Source organism: Oncorhynchus mykiss, chromosome 27 (genome assembly GCF_057628025.1).
Source record: "Oncorhynchus mykiss isolate SJ-2025 chromosome 27, ASM5762802v1, whole genome shotgun sequence".
Classification (NCBI taxonomy): Eukaryota; Metazoa; Chordata; class Actinopteri; order Salmoniformes; family Salmonidae; genus Oncorhynchus; species Oncorhynchus mykiss.
In genome coordinates, this window is record NC_143048.1 from 31,749,720 (window position 1) to 31,771,747 (window position 22,028).

Consider the following 22,028-nt stretch of genomic DNA (forward strand, 5'->3'; position numbering starts at 1 on the left):
AACACAGCTGCTACTCGTATCATCTATGCATAGTCACTTTAATAACTCTACTTACATGTACATATTACCTCAACAGATGCCCCCGCACATTGACTCTGTACCGGTACCCCCCGTCTATAGTCTCTCTATTGTTATTTTACTGCTGCTCTTTAATAACTCGTTACTTTTATTTTTAAAAAAAATAATTTAACTGCATTGTTGGTTAGGGGCTCGTAAGTAAGCATTTCACTGTAAAGTCTACACCGGTTGTATTTGTCGCATGTGACTAATAACATTTGATTTAATTTGAAGTGTCCATACCTTAATGGAGGAAATCTGGAGTGATGAACAGAGGCGAGAGGAGGGAGATTACAGGAAGGGGGAAGAGATGGGTACAGGAGGCAGGGATGATGAGCAAAGTAGAGAAATCAGAGGAATATGAACATCACTAGTTATTCTGGTACACCTCTCCTCTGTTAGTATAGGTGAGAAGAGCTGGCTGGCGTTGGCAGTGTCGTTGTTAGCATAGCAAATACAGAGACTGGCAGGACAATACAAGGCCACACAGAGACTCATACATGCCTTGCAGGCGCATTATAGCAGACAAGATCAAACGAGTGACAGCAGCTTTGAACCGACACATGCACAGACATGCAGTTTTCCACATGCACACCATCTGAGTTATACAGCTAATAAATAGCAGATTATCTGATTCTAAGTGGATTTTAAAACCGTGCATGTCTTTGCTAGCAACCCTTTGTTCCCATACATCCTATCATATCTGTCCCCTTAGCACGCCTTTCTCTCAGCCACGTGCTATCCCTTGGCGCCAAGATTGTTGTGCCTCCCTCCCTCCCCTGTTCCTCCCCTCCATCTCATGTGCTTTGTGGAGCAGCAGATGCCCGTCACACAGTCCTAACTCAAGAGTAAATCGTTTCCCATTGCATTGTGTTGTTGTCTGTGTCGTGGGCCATTGGCTGGCCGGGGATCAATACAACTCCACGGGAGAAAAACCTCTCTAGAGATGACTATTGAGCAGAGGGGAAAACACCAGTGATATGTGGGCGTATTGGAAGATGAGGGGTTACACTTATTAATGTGAGATTCTGAGGATAACTCCAATGTCACACAAAAGGTGGACAGAGTTTGAGCTATTTTAGTGATCCAGTCTATCTGAGCCAGGACTAGCGGACACACACCGAGGTGTGAACGAACTGCGTTAGTGATAGGGTGAGCACATCACTAGTCGTACACACTCGACCTAACACAAATATTACTTGCTCTAACAGGAACTTAAAAATACAACACTGAGGGATTTACTGTGAGACTGAATAATACTCCACTACCATAGTGCAAGTACGGCAACAAACCATAAGATACTGTTACAGTGAGAGAGCCAAGATGAAATCCAATACTTCAAGACAGAGCATAACATCCTGATAATGAGTGTGCTTTACTGCTTACTGTTAAAAAAGCAGCGCACGTCATCTCACAGGACAGAAAAGACAGTGACTCTCCTACTCTCCAGACTTGTATAACCCCAAACCTACAGGAAATGGCTTCTCTTGCTCTCTGTGTGCCAAACAGCTGGGGAATGCTAGAGTATCACACAGCTCCCTTCATTTTATATTTCCCATACTGAGTCCCTATAACATGCTAGCACAACATTGCTTGAACACAACTGTGCCACACACAGAGAACTAGAGACAAAGCGAGACAGAGAAAGACGAGGAGAGCGAGCGAGGGAGAGCAAGCGCCAACATGGAGAAAGAAACAGAATGAGAGGAACTTCTTACCATGCGATATCCAAGGTCAAGCTGGTGTCAGCAATTAGATTTCTCACGACTCAAGGCAATGTGTACGCAAACACTAGAGGAGAGAGGAAATCCTAAAAGCCTTGTCCAACTGTGGCCAGAATAGTGGATCGAGAGAGAAATACAGAAAGCGAGAAATAGAATAGAAATGTCAGTAAGTGACGCCACAACAGGAAAACAGTCTTGCCTCAGTCAGTTCCCAGCTACGACAGGAAAACAGCCACTGCAAGGAGAAAGGGGGGATGAGCGAGGGAGGTGGCTAAGCATAAGGCCACAGAAAGTCTTTCCCAACTATTAGAAAACACCCCAGTCTCTCTTTCGCTCTGTGCTTCAAGTGGAGCGATGGAACAAAGCAAAAGAGCAGGAAAGAGAACAAAGAGACTGGTAAACAGTCCCTCACTGACTAAGTGACTGATGCAATAGGCCAGTCCTGAGGACGACGAAAAATGAGAAGTGAATAGAGAGTAGAGAATCAGAGCAGTTGTTTTTGGGTAAAGGTTCTGTGGACATGCCACTGACCAAACCTTCCAGAACTCAGAGCGGAAAGCAACCTTGGCTGGACTGTACTTTGCTGGTTGCTGCGGAGGCAGCCTCATTAGGAGTGAGGGAAAGAGAGAATGCTCTGTAGTGTTCCTTCAGTAGGAGAGACTGAATAGAGGGAAACTAAGGGAGAAAGAGGGAGGGCTCAATGATGGTGGGAGAGCTGTATCATGTTACTCCTCCTCTCACAGACACATAACCTTACAAGTATGGAGAGAACATGACATACTTGTTCATATCAACAACATGTCAGCCCTCTCCCACCTAACCTTCTCACTGTTCAGCTTTGCAACCATGCCCGCCTCTTCTCTAGCCTTCTCAGTGCCTATCCATCCCCCTTTCCCTCTCATGTTTCTCCCCTGAGAGACAAGAAAGCCTTCCCACCATATCTGCTCCTACCCACACTTCAGAGCGGCATTCCTCTCACCATGCCCTTTCCTCAATCTGGAGTGGCTTAAATCACAAGCTGTAGAGTCCAGTCAAGTCTCTATACCACACACACAGAGATTCTACGACCACCTGCTAATACATTCTGTATAAAAAAAAAGTTTGCGTAAGAGAGCGCACATTAGGACACTATAACCTGTTGTTTCTGCTTTGTTTTGACGTAGGCTCCTGTTGAGTGACAGCAGCTGTGTGTGTGTGTGTGTATGACCTCTGTGTTAGACAGAAGACCTCCCCTCGTCTGAGCAGAGCAGGACAGCACCGAGCACAGGCTGGAAACCCTTAACGCCACTGTTTCTACATTCCGGTCAATTTCAACCCTCACCACACACACACACACACACACGTCAGTCAACTAGCTAGCTACAACCTTTGCTTCACAACTGTCAAAAGCACAGTCCCTTACAGAGAAGGCAGCATGATTCACTGAAATTAAGAGAAAGAGGGAGAGAAATGTGGAGGTGGAGTGAGACAAAAGAGATACGTTTTACCACTGGAGGTTCCATTCACTCCATCACCAGGAAGTGAGTAGAAAAGGCAATCATGCGACAGATCAGAGAGTAAAGAGAGGAAAAAAGGATGGCTAAAGACAAGGAAGGCAGAGTGGGGGAGGGGGGAAAGGTTGGGAGATGAAAGAGAAAGCAGTCAAAGAGCAACAGAGAAAGAGGAATGGTAGAAATAGATTACAGATCAGACTATGTGCGTGCACATACTACATAAAAAAAACTTGCAGGATGCTAGCTATAAAAGAGTATCTCCTTCACAACACCGCATCACAAACAGCCATCTTGAAAGAGTAGTGCTACTTTTATCTCCTCTTAAAAACAGACCGACAGACAGTGAAGATGAATCACTTTACAACAAAGATCAAAGGGGGTTGGCCAGCCAGGGTTGGTAAATGAGCAGCCATTTGTCCAAATCAATTCCCGTCTCATACACAAAGGAGACTGACGAGCACAATATCACACCCTAACACACTGTTTCAGTAATCCAGCTCCTCCAGATATGCACCCAGCCAAGAGCAGAATGGCCAGTATAGAGCTGGATAACAGAATAGCTGGCATCATACCTTAGCACTGCTCTGGGGGCCAGTAGGTGCATTGCCACTAGTTGGATCCAGATAGTGAAGTTGAGATCTGGCTCCAATACAGACAAAGCCGCTCGTTCAAAGTTCAGTCAGACTTGGCAGGAGTCGTTTTACTGTAAGCACAAGGTGTATTCTGGAGGCATAATCCACTGGGTTGAGTACACACACACTCACAACCAATCACAAGACACATTCTGACAGGAGCTATTTATGAAGGTTAGTCAAGGTGAGCAGGGCAGGACATATAGTACCAGTCAAAAGTTCAGACACACCTACTCATTCAAGGGTTTTTATTTATTTTGGCTATTTTCTACATTGTAGAATAATTGTGAAGACATTCAATCTATGAAACATATGGAATCATGTAGTAACCAAACAAATTGTTAAACAAATCAAAATACATTTTGGATTTTAGATTCTTCAAAGTAGCCACCCTTTGCCTTGACAGCTGTGCACACTCTTGGCATTCTCTCAACCAGCTTCACCTGGAATGCTCTTGAATGAGTTCCCACATATGCTGAGCACTTGTTGTCTGCTTTACCTTCACTCTGCGGTCCAACTCCTCCCAAACCATCTCAATTGGGTTGAGGTCGGGTGATTGTGGAGGCCAGGTCATCTGATGTAGCACTCCATCACTCTCCTTCTTGGTGAAATAACCCTTACACAGCCTGGAGGTGTGTTAGATCATTGTCCTGTTGAAAACAAATGATACCTCATCTGGTTTTCACCTATTTGGACTGGCCTATCGCTGCAGAATGCTGTGGCAGCCATGCCGATTAAATAAATCACAGACAGTGTCACCAGCAAAGCACCCCCAAACATCCTCCTCCATGCTTCGCGGTGAGAACCACACATGTGAAGATCATCTGTTCACCTACTCTGCGTCTCAAAGACACCGTGGTTGGAACCAAAAATATCAGACCAAAGGACAGACTTCCACCAGTCTAATGTTCATTGCTCGAGTTTCTTCGCCCAAGCAAGTCTCCTCTTATTGGTGTCCTTTAGTAGTAGTTTCTTTGCAGCCTTTCGACCATGAAGGCCTGATTCACGCAGTCTCCTCTGAACAGTTGATGTTGAGATGTGTCTGTTACTTCAACTATGTGAAGGATTTAATTGGGCTGCAATTTCTGGGGCTGGTAACTCTAATGAACTTGTCCTCTGCAGCAGAGGTAACTCTGGGTCATCAAGGCAAAGGGAGGCTACTTTGAAGAATCTCAAATATATTTGGATTTGTTTAACACTTTTTTGGTTACTACATGAAACGTGTTATTTCATAGTTTTGATGCCTTCAGTACTACTCTACAACGTATACTACTCTACAACGTATAGTAAAAACAACAAAAACCCTGGAATGAGTAGGTGTGTCAACTTTTGACTGGTACTTTATATGGCCGCGTTATTGTTATTTTACTTTTAAAATTTTGTTTATTTAGTAAATGTTTTTTTAACTCCATTTCTAGAACTACATTGTTGGTTAAGAGCTTGTAAGTAAGCATTTCACGGTACCGGTTGTATTCGGCGCATGTGACAAATAAAATATTTGTTGATGACTCATTCACAACTCCTCTCATAAAATCCCTCCTATCAGCCAACAGTTAGGCAAATCAATGGATAAATTACAGACAATGATACTTGTCATCACATCACCATACAGGCAACAACAAAAAAGCCCAGAAAAACAGGTTTGGGTAGCGCTTGGGAACCGACTGCGGCATGTTGATGCTCCACGTGGGTCGAACCTCCTATACACTTTATAAAAGGGCTTGGGGTACATTGATAAATCATGCTCTAGAATGTAATTCATAATGGGGTGGCGACGGATAGCGACTTAGCCTAGCGCTCACTATTGTCACTGTGGTACTAGTAGGTTATAACCCAAATCAGTCTCTCCATGTTTACAGAGCATTTCAGCTGATTGGGCTGGACCCTGTTCAAATATTAATAAGTACCCAGGCTGAAGGCTCTGGTTACCTGGGCCAGCAGTTAAGTAAGCCCAAACAGTTCTGATCAGGTTCCTCACCCTGGCCCCTGGGTCATAGAAATGGGAACAATCTATTAAATAACACATGGGTGAATCCATCAATAGGAATGAACAATCAAAAGCACTCAGCAACATTTGGCATCATGACATGTACAGGATCTTTTATTAGTATCTCTGAATAAAACGACAGCACCTCATCTCTGCTGCTTTTGTTGGAAGGTGTAGTGTTTTTATAGCATGCGTAATCAAAGTCCACTCTTGTTTTGTGCCCGTTTTACACTTTGAATGGTTCTGGAATGCAGTCAATGTCCAATGAAGGAGTTGAATTGGGTCCATCAACTGTAAGGAGCAAATTATTAGTAGACTAGTGTCTGCTGGTTGTATGTGAGTTCACCTGTTAATTCATCTGAGATCTGGAGTCTGCAGCGAACAACCAAATCACCAAGTCCAAAGGTCACAGGTCAATCACCTTACTGTGGCCTGCCTACTTCCTAAGGAGAAACAGAAGGGAGCCAACGAGACAGCAGGTAGAATCAGGACAGTACATATTAGACCGTGTCTGGAAACATCACTAGCAGTCGAATCCTTGCTTCTTTAGTCCGTGTTTCCTCGCCTCTCTCTTTAAAATGGATTGGAGGAGAGGATCAGATTTTTTACTTTATTTAACATTTATATAACTAGGCAAGTTACTTGAGAACAAATTCTTATTTACAATGACGGCCTACCCTGGCCAAACTCAGACGACGCTGATCCAATTGTGCGCCGCCTTATGGGACTCCCAATCACGGCCAGATGTGATAGAGCCTGGATTCGAACCAGGGATTGTAGTGACGACTCTACACTGAGATGCTGCGCCACTCGTGAGCCCCATGAGACAATCAGTAGAATAAGACAGGACACCGGCCTAGACAGTGATGTGGAATAAGGCAGGCGCGTTGGGAGGTGAAAGGACACTCAAATGTAAGTGTACTAAAGTTGAGTGTAGGGGAATTCAGAGTCAAACAGTGACCTAGTAAAGTTGAGGGTAAGGAACTTTAGTAACCTGGATGTGCAGTACAGCTACTTTAATAGGCTTCAGCACGGGACATTCCCTCAAACCTTAGCCAAGATCACAGGACTGAAGGCTCTAATCATTACATAACCAATGTGGACCTGCCTACAGCAGACACGAGGCAAGCAGGTGACATTACACAGGGAGACATTCTGTACCAAGTGGGAATAGCTCAATACCAATCAACCAGAGGGAAGGTAAGTCAGAGAGAAAGGACAGCGAAGGAGGAGGGAGGTATAGAGAGAAACCATATGGGGCATTGCAATCTTAATGTTCATCAAATTTTCAGGCGCCTCCTCTTCAAACATTAACCAGGCGTGTAGTGCTGCACCGCCTGTCGTTTGATGGCTAAATTGGCCATTAGGCCGGGGCGGAATTGATGAAACGACTCCGTGGGCTGCGTCGCTGTAGTACATTTCTCAGCCTAAGGAAAACAGCCTCTAATCACAATGTGACTACAAGGTCTCTCGTGCACGGAATAATTCCCAGCCTCCACACACACACACACACTATCCAGACAAACAAACCTATTCTCACGGTGCCTCTGCTGCTTCCGCCAAACTAGACCCAAAACACACACTTAACTCCAAAATAACACCAAACCAGCAGTAATTTCAATCCTAAACCACCTGGTGAACCACTGGAGACGAGACTACCCAGCCAAGACCTCATCCATCTGCTGTGTAAAGTGCTGCTGCCTCCGGTGTCACGAGGTGAAAACCTGGTTAACAGGTGGATAAACTCCCCATTTTGAGTCCACAGATGTTGCCGGGCGGAACTGGGAGCGCTCTACCACTTGATGAGATTAGAGGGGATGAGAGAAGTCAGGCCTGATTAATACATCACGCCTTTCTCATTACAGCTACCTTCACCTCTCCCTCACAATCTCCCTGTCTATCTCACTAGGCCGGGGCTCAGCAGCAATTAAGCTAAATGAGGATTGGAGAGAAGACCGTTTGGTAGCTAAGGCGCTAAATAAAAACTTCAGTGAAAGCAGTGGGAGAAGGGGCAGGGTGTGATGTCTATTAGCTGCTGCTGAAAAGCTGCAGTTCCATAGACTGTAAAAGGAAGATTGTATAAGCAGAGGCTTGTTAACAGTCAGACAGCACAGCTGAATAGCAGCAGCATCCTTTTCACTACACAAAAAGGTACAGTGGGGCAAAAAAGTATTTAGTCAGCCACCAATTGTGCAAGTTCTCTCACTTAAAAAGATGAGAGAGGCCTGTAATTTTCATCAGATCAGATGAAACCAAAATATAACTTTTTGGTAAAAACTCAACTCGTCGTGTTTGGAGGACAAAGAATGCTGAGTGCATCCAAAGAACACCATACCTACTGTGAAGCATGGGGGTGGAAACATCATGCTTTGGGGCTGTTTTTCTGCAAAGGGACCAGGACGACTGATCCGTGTAAAGGAAAGAATGAATGGTGCCATGTATCGTGAGATTTTGAGTGAAAACCTCCATCAGCAAGGGCATTGAAGATGAAACATGGCTGGGTCTTTCAGCATGACAATGATCCCAAACACACTGCCCGGGCAACGAAGGAGTGGCTTTGTAAGAAGCATTTCAAGGTCCTGGAGTAGCCTAGCCAGTCTCCAGATCTCGACCCCATAGAAAATCTTTGGAGGAAGTTGAAAGTCCGTGTTGCCCAGCAACAGCCCCAAAACATCACTGCTCTAGAGGAGATCTGCACGGAGGAATGGGCCAAAATACCAGCAACAGTGTGTGAAAACCTTGAGAAGACTTACAGAAAACGTTTGACCTCTGTCATTGCCAACAAAGGGTATATTACAAAGTATTGAGATAAACTTTTGTTATTGACCAAATACTTATTTTCCACCATCATTTGCAAATAAATTCATAAATAATCCTACAATGTGATTTTCTGGATTTTTTTCCCTCATTTTCTCTGTCATAGTTGAAGTGTACCTATGATGAAAATTACAGATCTCTCATCTTTTTAAGTGGGAGAACTTGCACAATTGGTGGCTGACTAAATACTTTTTTGGCCCACTGTATCTTGAAAAGAGTTCCAGGAGTGCCAGTGTACTCCAAGAGATAGTGTTGTTCTCAGTTTCCTGTGGAGAATAATCCAATGGATGCTCAACATCAATGAGCAGAAAATGGATTTAAGAAAAAAAAGCAACAACCTTTTAGGAATCTTAATCTTCATCCGAGATCAATACATGCAAATTTTTCCATAGCAGGGCAGACTATAGTGCATACGATAAGGGATTTTAACCTATAGAGGGCACTTTGCATCATATGGGAAAACGGCAAATTGGAAGTGCTGGGCAGATTACAGTGCCCTTCCCTCAGGCCTCCAGTCCAGCATCATCATGAATAATCTACTGATTAGAGGAGTCATCTCTCCCAGCTCATCAGGCCCACAGGCAAAAACACACGAACACACACAGTGATGTGATAGATAGGCAGCAGGTTGGAACGGCTAGAATTGAGACTGATGTCTCTTATTGCTCTTCCTTCACAATTCACCACCTGTTCCCTCCACTTCTCCCTCATTCACTAACTGAATCTTCTTCAGAATGGGTCTTTGTTGTTCCATTCTTCCCCCAGCACCACACACACACACACACAGAGGTTACCCTGACTCCAGCATTCAAAACACTCGTTTTGTGTGGACAGACCGGTATGAGAGTTGAATGGGCATCGAAAGGAGAATGACACTAAGGTCATAGCGAAACAAAGTGGAAAAAAGGTCAGATTCCTCCTTGTTAGTTTGGGTACTGGTTTCTCTCTACACTAAAACAAGGAAGTCATTATCTTTAGGTAAGTCCCTGAGTGACAGGTACACAAAATCACAGCAGGTTTGCACTACAACAAGCCAATGATGCTTTGGCTTGGGGTGCATCAAGCTCACATGTGCCAACTGGGCAAAACAGAGAGAACTATAGGAAGCTGCTTTTTTTGATTCCACAAGGGGGCTGCCTTTGCCCACAATTATGGGCAATACCTTGAACTAAAAGAAATATCATAACACTCTTCATACATTTTATTTTGACATTTATTTTCAAGTAGCTATAGTTTACCAAATAGCAGTTTCTTATTTTTACATGAAGTGTATAAGGTTGGTAATCATTTTACGAGCACACGGGGTTAGTGTTGGGCCAGTAATAAAAAGATTGTAGACCTCCACAAGTCTGGAAATTGCTCCAAGGATGAACCAAATGCCTGAAGGTACCATGTTCATCTGTGCAAACAATAGTACGCAAGACTAAACACCATGGGACCACACAGCCGTCATACCGCTCAGGAAGGAGACGCATTGTCTTCTAGAGATGAACGTACTTTGGTGCGAAAAGTGCAAATCAATCCCAGAACAACAGCAAAGGACCTTGTAAAGATTCTGGAGGAAACAGGTACAAAGGTATCTATATCCACAGTAAAACGAATCCGATAGACATAACCTGAAAGGCCGCTCAGCAAGGAAGATGTCACTGCTCCAAAACCGGCATTAAAAAAAGCCAGACTACGGTTTGCAACTGCACATGGGGACAAAGACCATACCTTTTGGAGAGATGTCCTCTGGTCTGATGAAACAAAAATAACTTTTTGGCCATAATGACCATTGTTATGTTTGGAGGAAAAAGGGGGAGGCTTGCAAACCAAAGAACACCATCCCAACTGTGAAGCACGGGGGTGGCAGAATCATGTTGTGGGGATGCTTTGCTGCAGGAGGGACTGGTGCACTTCACAAAATAGATGGCGTCATGAGGCAGGAAAATTGTCAGATGTTTCTTCAATATATCCACAAGTTAAAGCTTGGTCGCAAATGGGTCTTCCAAATGGACAATGACCCCGAGCATACTTCCAAAATTGTGGCAAAATGGCTTAAGGACAACAAAGTCCAGATATTGGAGTGGCCATCACAAAGCCCTGACATCCGTCCTATAGAACATTTGTGGGCAGAACTGAAAAAGTGTGCGCGAGTAAGGAGGCCTTACAAACCTGACTCAGTCACACAGGCTGTGTCAGGAGGAATGGGCCAAAATTCACCCAACTCATTGTGGGAAGCTTGTGGAAGGCTACCCGAAACGTTTGACAATTTAAAAAGGCAATGCTACCAAATACTAATTGAGTGTATGTAAACTTCTGACCCACTGGGAATGTGATGAAGGAAATAAAAGCTGAATAAATCCTTCTCTCTACTATTATTCTAACATTTCACATTCTTAAAATAAAGTGGTGATCCTAATTGACCTAAGGCAGGGAATTTTTACTAGGATTAAATGTCAGGAATTGTGAAAAACTGAGTTTAAATGTATTTGGCTAAGGTGTATGTAAACTTCATCTTCAACTGTATGTCGTAGCTAAACCATTAGATATGTCGTAGCTAAACCATTAGATATGTTGTAGCATTATAATGCAGTACAATACAAATAAAAACAATTAAACCAAAATGACAATTATGACAATTATGACAATCGTGGCCATTTTGCATGACAATTAGTTATCCAAAACACCACTCGCCACATCCCTAACCAACAGCATGTAATGGTAAGGTAATGACAGACCTCACCTTGCAGTTTTATCGCGTCTCAAATTAAAGAAAATAAATCATAGCAGCTCTGTGATTGAGGCCGCTTCAATTTAGCTCAAATGCACTTAGGAACACAATTTAGCCACTTGATAGGACGAGGTGGTGGTGGAGGAAAACCCCATGGTATAATTGTGTGCTTTGCAAGGCAGGGGGTCAGAGAGAGACACTGGAAGAGTGCGTACTGTTTTTTTATGATGTGACATTTGTGCGTCAGTGGGAAGACTGGGGCCAGCCATTTATCAGTATGAGCCACTGGGGATATAAAACAGACCTCTCTTCATCTCCCTCCAACCCGGTGCTCTTTTCTCTCTCTACACAAAACACTCAGGGCGAGTTTCTCCCCCATAGACTTTACTTGTATACGAGTGCCGGCTGAATAGCGTCATCTTCACACACATTAAATTGTGAAATAAAAAACGGCACGTCATGCCGATGTAGCATGGAGATGAATCACCAGTCGGGAAGGAGCCCTGGGTGCATATCTTACCCCCCCCCCCCCTCCCCCCACCACCCCCTGGAGAGAGATGCAATAAATTAGCTCCCAAAATACCCAGCCAGCCCGCCAGCCATTACAGCGTGAGCCTGCAGCAGGGGCTCTAAAATAAGAACGCAAATCATCCCTATGAGGTTCTGCTCCAACCACTATTTGTCCACCTTGGCAGACAGCACGTTAATAGGCCGATGACTGATTACAGGAATAATTAAGTAATGAAATATTAAGAGATTGTTGTTAACATGAGAAACCACAGATATTTGAACCCCCGAACCTCTGGGAGAGCAGCGTGCTTGAATTAAAAAAATATCCTCAGAGACAGAACTACAGTAAGGATGCAAGTGCAGTATACCTTTACCTTTTGTCAAGAATCTCAACTTATTTGGAGCAGTCAGTTGACTCCACAAAGCCTTGGAGACTGGTGATGATGCGTGGGTTCAAAGCTTAGCCAAATGGGCAAGTCTACCCAATGGAGGCCAATCACTGATTGAAGAAATGTATGGACTTAAGACCTATGCAGTCTAAAGTTCAATCCCAAGCCTTGTAGACCCTAATCCTTTTTGTGTAAGTAGATTTCAATAGACTTAAGTTTTCAAATGTCTAGGCCTTAGCTCAGTGGGCTAAAATAGCCTTGTGACTCAAACCCCGCTCTGTCACATTAACAACCAATTAGTAGCTTGTTAGTGTGGATCATAACATCCTGCCCCCTGTCCCTGGCTCATCCTGCGTCACTGTGCTCGTCAAAACTCCACCAGGGAGAGATGAACCTCCCAAGAGCAATGACCCCGTTAGGGATGGACAGACCGCTGTCACTCATCTAATCTCAAGCCAGTCTGGAGAGCTGGGTGATGTAGACAGGGATGTGAGCTCTATTCATAACAGGGCCCTGCCATGATTGACATACATCTATGACACACACACGCTTATATCACAGATAAAACAGGCAAATGCACAAGAAAAAAAACGTGCAAACAACGACCTCCAAGGATAAAACATATCTGGTCTGTCACTGCAAGTAGCACAACTCTAGGCCAGAGCAAGCATGGTTACTTTAAAATATCTATGTAAATACATGTCAGTTCCCAACTAAACAATAGGGATAGTTATACAGAAAAAAATTGGCCCTGTGTTGTCTGATGCTTCAAGAACTGCAATTAAAACTGAAGACCGATTACTAAAGATGGAGCCAGAGATCAATATAGCCTAACCAGAATAAAACAAACCTGTTCCTGACCCTCCTGCTGGCCTTGGCAGATTCTGATATATTGCTCCCGAAGTTAGGCAAGGTCGGCAACCTTTCCTATTTGGAGTGCCGAGTTATCCTACCATTTCTTCTGATCTGCATGCCAGTTATGATTTTCATATGTACATTTTCATGGAACAGTTTCATTTATAATAAAGTCAAAATCAATGTAATGTGGTTAATCAAAATTCTACTTTTAGATTTGTAACTTTTATTGCCAATATGTAAAAATAGCCTACATAAATAAAAACATTGCAGTAAAAACAACAAAAAAAACATTGCAGCCCATAGGTAGAAAATATCCTGATGAAAACAAATATCCTTTAAATCACTGGCTGCAAGGAACTTTAATCATTGTATCAATTTTGCACAAGGGATAAGTAGTAAATCAGGTAGGCCAATTTTATGACATTTCCACCAGATCAGAGCATTAAATTTTTCCCCCTTTCATTCCGGTAATCCAAAAGGCTATGTTGAGGAACAATTGTCCTTCTCAAATGGATGCAAAAACAGACTTTGTTAACTTGCTGTATGAGATGAAGAAAAAAATGACTGAGAAGCTCCACAGTGATGGCCAGTTAACGTTGTAGATTATATATTATGGGAATTAATGATAAATGTACTACTGGTGAGCCATACCTGCGGCCTGCACAATGGATTAGTCCACTCAGAAGGGCATAAACATTTTTCATATTTGCCAATGCTCAATTTTTTTTTTTAAATGCAATCGACCAGTCGACTAATTGAGGTCAGCCCTAAAGAACACACAAGACAATTCTGTTATTCATGCTGGAACTGAGAACCTAACAGCAGCTTACAATGCGAGAGAACTGGTGAAACCAGAGCTAGTGTGTCCACCTGTGTGTTGACTCTTAAGACTCAGTCAGGTCCAAAATAAAACTTTCTCCAGCACTAGTCTTGATTGGCGGGTAATTGACTTAACACTGAAGGACTTGTGTATTGTTCAGCGCACTCCGGTGCTCAGGGGGGGATTTGGGAAGCAGTGTTCAGTCACAGCCGTGTTCCGGTCGACCAGACTTGCTCTGCAGGGACCACAGTCGAGTCACACCTGCTGGGAAGGCCTAGACTGAGGCTACTGCTGCTTAGCCTAACAGGAGGATCAACGAACCCAAGGCAGCCATGATGGTGGGGGTAGTCTTTAACTTCTTGGTGACAGGGGGCAGTATTTTCACATCCGGATGAAATGCATACCCAAATTCAACTGCCTGCTACTCATCCACAGAAGATAATATATGCATATTATTAGTAGATTTGGATAGAAAACACTCTGAAGTTTCTAAAACTGTTTGAATCATGTCTGTGAGTATAACAACTTATTTAGCAGGCGAAACCCCTCTTTTCATTGGGAATCCAGATTTCTAAGGGACCTTCCTGTAGATCCTATCACTTCCACTGGATGCCAACAGTCTTTAGAAATTGGTTGAGGTTTTTCCTTTGTGTAATGAAGAAGTACGGCCATCTTGAACGAGGGTCACTTGAAGTGTACTGTTAGATAGAGGCATGTGACCAGAAAGCTAGCTACAGTTTGTTTTCCTCCTGTATTGAACACAGATCATCCAGTCTTCAATTGTATAGATTTACGTTAAAAAAATACCTAAAGTTGTATTACAAAAGTAGTTTGAAATGTTTTGGCAAAGTTTTTGAGATATTTTGTAGTCACGTTGCGCAAGTTGGAACCGGTGTTTTTCTGGATCAAACACGCCAAATAAATGGACATTTTGGATATATATAGATGGAATTAATCGAACAAAAGGACCATTTGTGATGTTTATGGGACATATTGGAGTGCCAACAAAAGAAGCTCGTCAAAGTCATGAATTATATTTTTATTCCTGTGTTTCGTGTCGCGCCTGCAGGGTTGAAATATGCTTTTCTCTCTTTGTTTACGGAGGCGCCATCCTCAGATAATCGCAGAAAAGCCTTTTGTAAATCTGACATGTTGGCTGGATTCATAACAAGTGTAGCTTTAATTTGCTATCTTGCATGTGTGATTTAATGAAAGTTAGATTTTTATAGTAATTTATTTGAATTTGGCACTCAGCATTTTCCCTGGCTTTTGGCCAGGTGGAACGCTAGCGTCCCACATATCCCAGAGAGGTTAAGGAGGCATAGACCCTTACAGCAGCACAGCTATTTACCATTAACTTCTTTGGAATAGGGGGATGAATAGCGTGCTAGAGTAAACTGCCTCCTACTCAGTCCCAGATGCCAATATATGCATAGTATTATTAGTATTGGATAGAAAACACTCTGAAGTTTCTAAAACTGTTTGAATGATGTCTGTGTATAACATAACTCATATGGCAGGCAAAAACCTGAGAAAAAAAATCCAAACAGGAAGTGGGAAATCTGACGTTTGTAGTTTTTGAACTCAGCACCTAACGAATACACAGTGGGATATGGGTCATTTTGCAATAGATGTCAACCGTCTTTAGAAAGGCTTCTACTGTGAAGGGGGGCCGGATGAGAGCTGTTTGAATAAGGGGTCTGGCAGCAGCCTCGTTCTCAGTCATGCGCATTTCACATGAGAGGTAGCTCTCGTTCCATTGCTTTTCTACAGACAATGGAATTCTCCGGTTGGAACATTATTGAACATTTATGATAAAAACATCCTAAAGATTGATTCTATACTTAGTTTGACAAGTTTCTACGACCTGTAATATAACTTTTTGAACTTTTCGTCCGACGTTTGGCTGGACCTGAACGCGCATTTGGATTTGTTTACCAAATGCCCTAACAAAATAAGCTATTTGAACATAACTGATGGACTTTACGGAACAAATCAAACATTTGTCGAACTGGGATTCCTAGGAGTGCATTCTGATGAAGATCAAAGGTAAGTGAATATTTATAATGCTATTTCTGACTAATATTGACTGCGCAACATGGCGGATATTTATTTTGGCTGTTTTGGACTGAGCGCTGTACTCAGATTATGCTTTTTCCGTAAAGTTTGTTTTTCTGACACAGCGGTTGCATTAAGGAGAAGTTTATCTATATTTCCATGTATAACACATGTATTTATCAACATTTATAATGAGTATTTTTGTAAATTCATGTGGCTCTCTGCAAAAATCACTGCATGTTTCGGAACTACTGAACGTAACACGCCAATGTAAAATTAGATTTTTTTTATATAAATATGAACTTTACCGAATAAAACATACACAATACATGTAACATGAAGTCCTATGAGTGTCATCTGATGAAGATCATCAAAGGTTAGTGATTAATTTTCTCTCTATTTGTGCTTTTTGTGACTCCTCTCTTTGGCTGGAAAAATGGCTGGGTTTTTCTGTGACTTGGTGGTGACCTAACAATCGTTTGTGGAGCTTTCGCTGTAAAGCATTTTTGAAATCAGACACTGTTCTTGGATAAATGAGAATTGTATCTTTAAAATGGTGCCTAATACTTGTATGTTTGAGAAATTTGATTTATGAGATTTCTGTTGATTTGTATTTGGCGCCCTGTAATTTCATTGGCTGTTGGCGAGGGGTTCCAACAACAACCAAATACTGTTGTCTTTTTCAAATAATTCCTTCATTAAATGAACCAAGTATCAAATGGCTAAGGTAGCTAAGTAAGATGTTTATTTATTTGTAAGGTTAAAATATTCCGTGTTCATGGGCAAGCTTGAAAGCATGAGTTTGTCAATTAGGCTACTCTAAGAATATATTTTTTAACTTGGCCAGGATTGAATAGAGGAGAATCCTAACCAATTTTGAGCATCTGAGAGACATAGTTTTACAACCGGGAATATGCAGCATTAGTTTCATCAACTGTGCACCAGTATCAACTGCGTGTCAGCGATTTCCAGTTCTACACAAGTGTCGGTGGAAAGTTATTTTAGGACATGGGACACGACAATGCCATTAAGACATAGCTAAATAATTAACTAGCAAGATAGCAAATTCATAATATAGTGTAGTTTGGCTGGTTATTATTTTCTTGCTGTGCAAATCTCCCCCATGGTGCACACCATGATTTTCTCATTGCTGACCAAAAATGACCTACAACTGGCTAAATAACTCACTAACTTGCAATGAATATCAACAAATGTGCACACAAGGCTAGGGTCGCTTTGATCTCAAAAACACATTTCACGACTGTGTGATTGAAAGACCACTCGTGCCCGTCTACATAGGCCTACAATAATTATACTCTGATGCGCTCTGCAGAGACTGGGAGGACAGTGTGCAACACATTGGATCCGGAGAACACTGATCCAATTCGGATCGGAGTAGCCTCATTGTTTGATCTTGTAATTTTTGTGAGGCAGGTCGGCCAGGGTGAGAATTCTCTGTCCGTCTGTGAATAGGAGCCTCGAGACACTGTCCTGTGTCTGACCCAGGCAACGGGTACACCGCTTTGCATGCCATATAGAACAGACCGTAAAACAGATGATTAAAAAGGAGTGGGAGAAGTGGCAGCTGGGGTGAGGGGCGAGGTCTCATTGACATACTGGGGGGGAAGACTTCCTGGGGCATGATTTAGTAACATGACACAGCAACCTCTTGACCTACAAGACTACGGTGAGCCTGACCATCCGCTGAACATCTAATCAAATGGCCACCCAGATTATTTGCATTGCCCCTTTTACACTGCTGCTACTCTGTTGTTATCATCTTTGCAGTCACTTTAATAACTCTACCTACATGTACAGTGGGGCAAAAACGTATTTAGTCAGCCACCAATTGTGCAAGTTCTCACACTTAAAAAAGGTGATGCCTGTAATTTTCATCATAGGTACACTTCAACTATGACAGAGAAAATGAGGGAAAAAAATCCAGAAAATCACATTGTAGGATTTTTAATGAATTTATTTGGAAATTATGGTGGAAAATAAGTATTTGGTCAATAACAAAAGTTTATCTCAATACTTTGTTATATACCCTTTGTTGGCAATGACAGAGGTCAAATGTTTTCTGTAAGTCTTCACAAGGTTCACACACTGTTGCTGGTATTTTGGCCCATTCCTCCATGCAGATCTCCTCTAGAGCAGTGATGTTTTGGGGCTTGTTCTGGGCAACACGGACTTTCAACTTCCTCCAAAGATTTTCTATGGGGTTGAGATCTGGAGACTGGCTAGGCCATTCCAGGACCTTGAAATGCTTCTTACGAAACCACTCCTTCGTTGCCCGGGCGGTGTTTTTGGGATCATTGTCATGCTGAAAGACCCAGCCACGTTTCATCCACGTTACACTCAAAATCTCACGATACATGGCTCGATTCATTCTTTCCTTTACACGGATCAGTCGTCCTGGTCCCTTTGCAGAAAAACAGCCCCAAAGCATGTTTCCACCCCCATGCTTCACAGTAGGTATGGTGTTCTTTGGATGCAACTCAGCGTTCTTTGTCCTCCAAACACGACGAGTTGAGTTTTTACCAAAAAGTTCTATTTTGGTTTCATCTGACCATATGACATTCTCCCAATTCACATTCACCCTCCATCCCCTTCACCCTCCATCCCCTTCACCTGCCCTCTCCTCCTTTAGATCAGACTCATCCTGATTTGGGGGGGGTGAACATGCTGTACATCAAGATTAACATCAAAGAGCCTGCCGACTGACTTATACACAATTATCGGAATACAAATGTGAATAGATATGCAATTGGTCTCATTTTAGAATATCTAGGACCAGAAAGATGAACAATGCACTTGGATTGCCATCCTACTCTTCACAAATATCGATGGTTACCAGAACCAACGTACCAATATAGACATGAATACGTGCTCACAGCAGTCAATATGCTGTTGTGTGCATGTGTAGGGTACCATAGCTTCTGCATGCATGTTCAGTACTGCAGAACTCCAGAAATGTGTGGGTGCAAGTCTCTGAGGAGCCTCTCTCACCCTCAGATCTGGAAAAGAGATGAATGACTGTTCTGCTACATCTCTCCTCCACTATGGAGAGAGGTATCCATCGCCTGTAAGTGTGGTGTGTGGGGGTGTGGTGTGTGTGGGGGGGGTGTGGTCTGCGTGTGTACGGGGGGCACAAGTTCAGGCATAGGGACTCAGATCACCACATCAAGTTAAGTACATTGAAATGCCATTCTTGCAATTTCAATGTAGTACTAAAAATAACAAGGTAGAATAAAAACAAAAATAACACTAGAAAGAAGCCCCACTCAGGTGCCAGTTAATTAGGTACAGCACCTGTCCAGGAAAATGGTTAGCTCCTACAGACAGTGAGTCACGTTGCCGTAGCTTACTATATAAAACAGGGAAATAACGGCGCAGTACAACAGTGGTGTGCAGAACGGCATCTCGGAACGCACAACTCGTTGTCTGCTGCAATAGCCCATCCATGACAAAGACCGACCCCACACCGGGTTCCACTCCTATCAGATAAAATCAAGAAGCAGCTCCAGTGGGCACGCAATCACCAACACCGGACAAATTAAAGAGTGGAAAAACATTGGATTGGCCGACAAATCATGCTGGCGGCAGTCAGGATTTGGTGTAAGCAGTCCATGGCCACATCCTGCCTGGTGTCAACAATATAGGCTGGTGGCGGTGGTGTAGTGTGGGGAAGTAGCAGCAGCATAAAGGATGATTGTATGCGAGTGCGTGTAGCCAGTATAAATGTGCGTGCATGTTGTGTGTGTGTGCGTTGGAGTGTCAGTGTGTGAGAGTGTAGAGTCCTGTGAGTGTGCATAGAGAAATACCACATCACTCAAAAACAACCAGAGGCCCCAAGTAAGTTGACAACATATGCAGCAAACCATCTATCTGTAATCACACACAACCTTCCAGTTTGACAGCTTACCCTGGAAACTAAGTTTAACAACTGGTTGTTTAGACCGTTGCTTCTTTACATAATGGCCATGCTGTCTGATTATAACCTTCATTTACATGAAATTGGACATAGCAGATTACAGAAAACAAAATGCACGCAAACCTGTTGTCATCGTTATTATCACAGGACACAAGTGACATCAGTAAGAGTAGCCTACAACTATAGTACAAAAGTGGCTTTGAATAATCTATTATCTTTGTGACCGAGTCTCTCTCACACACACACTAATGGTGGACAGTAAATGAACATGAACATGGGAGTCATGCCACAAAATGAACATGGGAGTCATGCCACAACTTGAGCAATTAAATTAAGGCTACTACAGTGATTATATGATATTACACTGTGGGAACAAGGCCTTTAAAAAATTGTCCCGCTGTCCCCCTTACAGCCCAGTGTGTCATTCAATGACCTATCACTTTGAATGGGATTTCTAAACATTACCATTTGACTGGCTCAGCAGTGTGTGTGAGGGGAGGGAGGGACAGGGGGCTACAGGACACACAGGCACGGCCGATGGGACTAGTGCTAGTGTGTCACGACTCTGGACAGCTGCTGGCTGACGCAGCACTGTTGGTTTGTGTGGAGATTAAAATGCATTCATCACCTCCATCATGATCCCACAGGCTCTGAGCAAGGTGGAGCGGAGGAACTACTGCATGCCGTTCCTCCTGGACCGTGGCTATCCCTTCTGAGCTCCGAATGAACAGACGGACGGAAGAGGATGTGAAATGATTTGTGCTGTTCTGATAACGTTAATGTTCCTGGAAGCTATGTTCCCAAGATGGTGATCAACATGAGTAGCATGCACCTGTCAGAGGGAGAATTGAATGTTCATTTCTCTACCATAAGCTGCTTCCAAAATCATTTTAGAGGATTTGGCAGTACGTCCAACTGGCTTCACAACCACAGACCACGTGTATGGAGTCATGTGGGCAAGCCGTTTGCTGATGTCAACGTTGTTAACAGCAGCCCATGGTGGCAGTGGGGTTATGGTATGAGCAGGCATAAACTATGGTCAACGAATACAATTGCATTTTATCGATGGCAATATGAATGCACAAAAAGGTATCTGTATTCCCAGTCGTGAATTCCATAGATTAAGGACTAATGAACCCATTTAAATTGTTCTGCCTGCGGATAAGAAACCCTGACCTGTTCACTAGACGTGCTGCTTGTCCCGGACCTGCAGTTTTCGTCTCTCTCTCCCTCACACACACTGGCCATGTACTGTAATAGTTGCCTCCCGGCAAAGCCAGAAGAGGACTGGCCACCCATCAGAGCCTGGTTCCTCTCTAGGTTCCTGCCTTTCTAGGGAGTTTTTCCCTAGCCACCGTGCTTCTACATCTGCATTGCTTGCTGTTTGGGGTTTTAGGCTGGGTTTCTGTACAGCACTGTGTGACATTGGCTTTAGTATTTATAAAGCCCCTTTTAAAATGTAATTGATTGATCTATTTCAATTGACATTTCCTCATATGAACTGTAACTCTGTAAAATCAATGAAATTGTTGCGTTTATATTTTTGTTCAGTGTATATTCTGTATGTCACCACAGTGGTTTGTTGGAACGACTGATTTCTGCTCAACGAGAGGCCTGTGACACGCCAGTCATTTGCAACCTCATTTGTCACAATAAATTACCTAAATATCACAGCAGCAATAGAGTTGTCATAGCGATAACCGCATGCATCAAAGTAGCTCAGAAACGTTGCTTCTTCTGCGTCATGAACTCCTAGAGTCAGTCCCTGAATGCAGTTTTAGCGTTTTCCCCCCTCTGTGACAAACATGGAAGAAGCTGAAACAAGCTGCCAACGCCTCTCTCAGGATGGCCCTGAGCCACACCAGCCCCCCTACTGAGACTCAGAGGGGGGCAGCATAACCTGATTCATGGTCACATAACCTGCTCACAACAACGTTAGGGTGTCCTGTCATTGTCAGCACAGCTAGCTTACTTTGTGGTAGGGTAAAGTGAAAACAATATAGCTCAATCAACATTAGCACCAATTGACAGAG

The 22,028-nt window shown here is 43.2% G+C and overlaps 1 protein-coding gene across 3 annotated transcripts in view; it reads right to left on the minus strand.

The window, feature by feature from the left end:
• The window catches only part of LOC110507935 (SPRY domain-containing SOCS box protein 4), a 42,119-nt gene that overhangs the window by 15,887 nt on the left and 4,204 nt on the right, over positions 1 to 22,028 (minus strand). Inside the window, exon 2 of one of the 3 annotated variants that reach the window (XM_090223870.1) lies at positions 4,406 to 4,556. The exons of 1 other annotated variant lie outside the window; for it this stretch is intronic. The gene's annotated coding sequence lies outside the window, so the exon portion shown is untranslated. Of the gene's footprint in view, positions 1 to 1,775; positions 2,423 to 4,405; positions 4,557 to 22,028 lie in introns of those variants that run through there. One more of the 3 variants, XM_021588357.3, reaches the window with a different exon arrangement.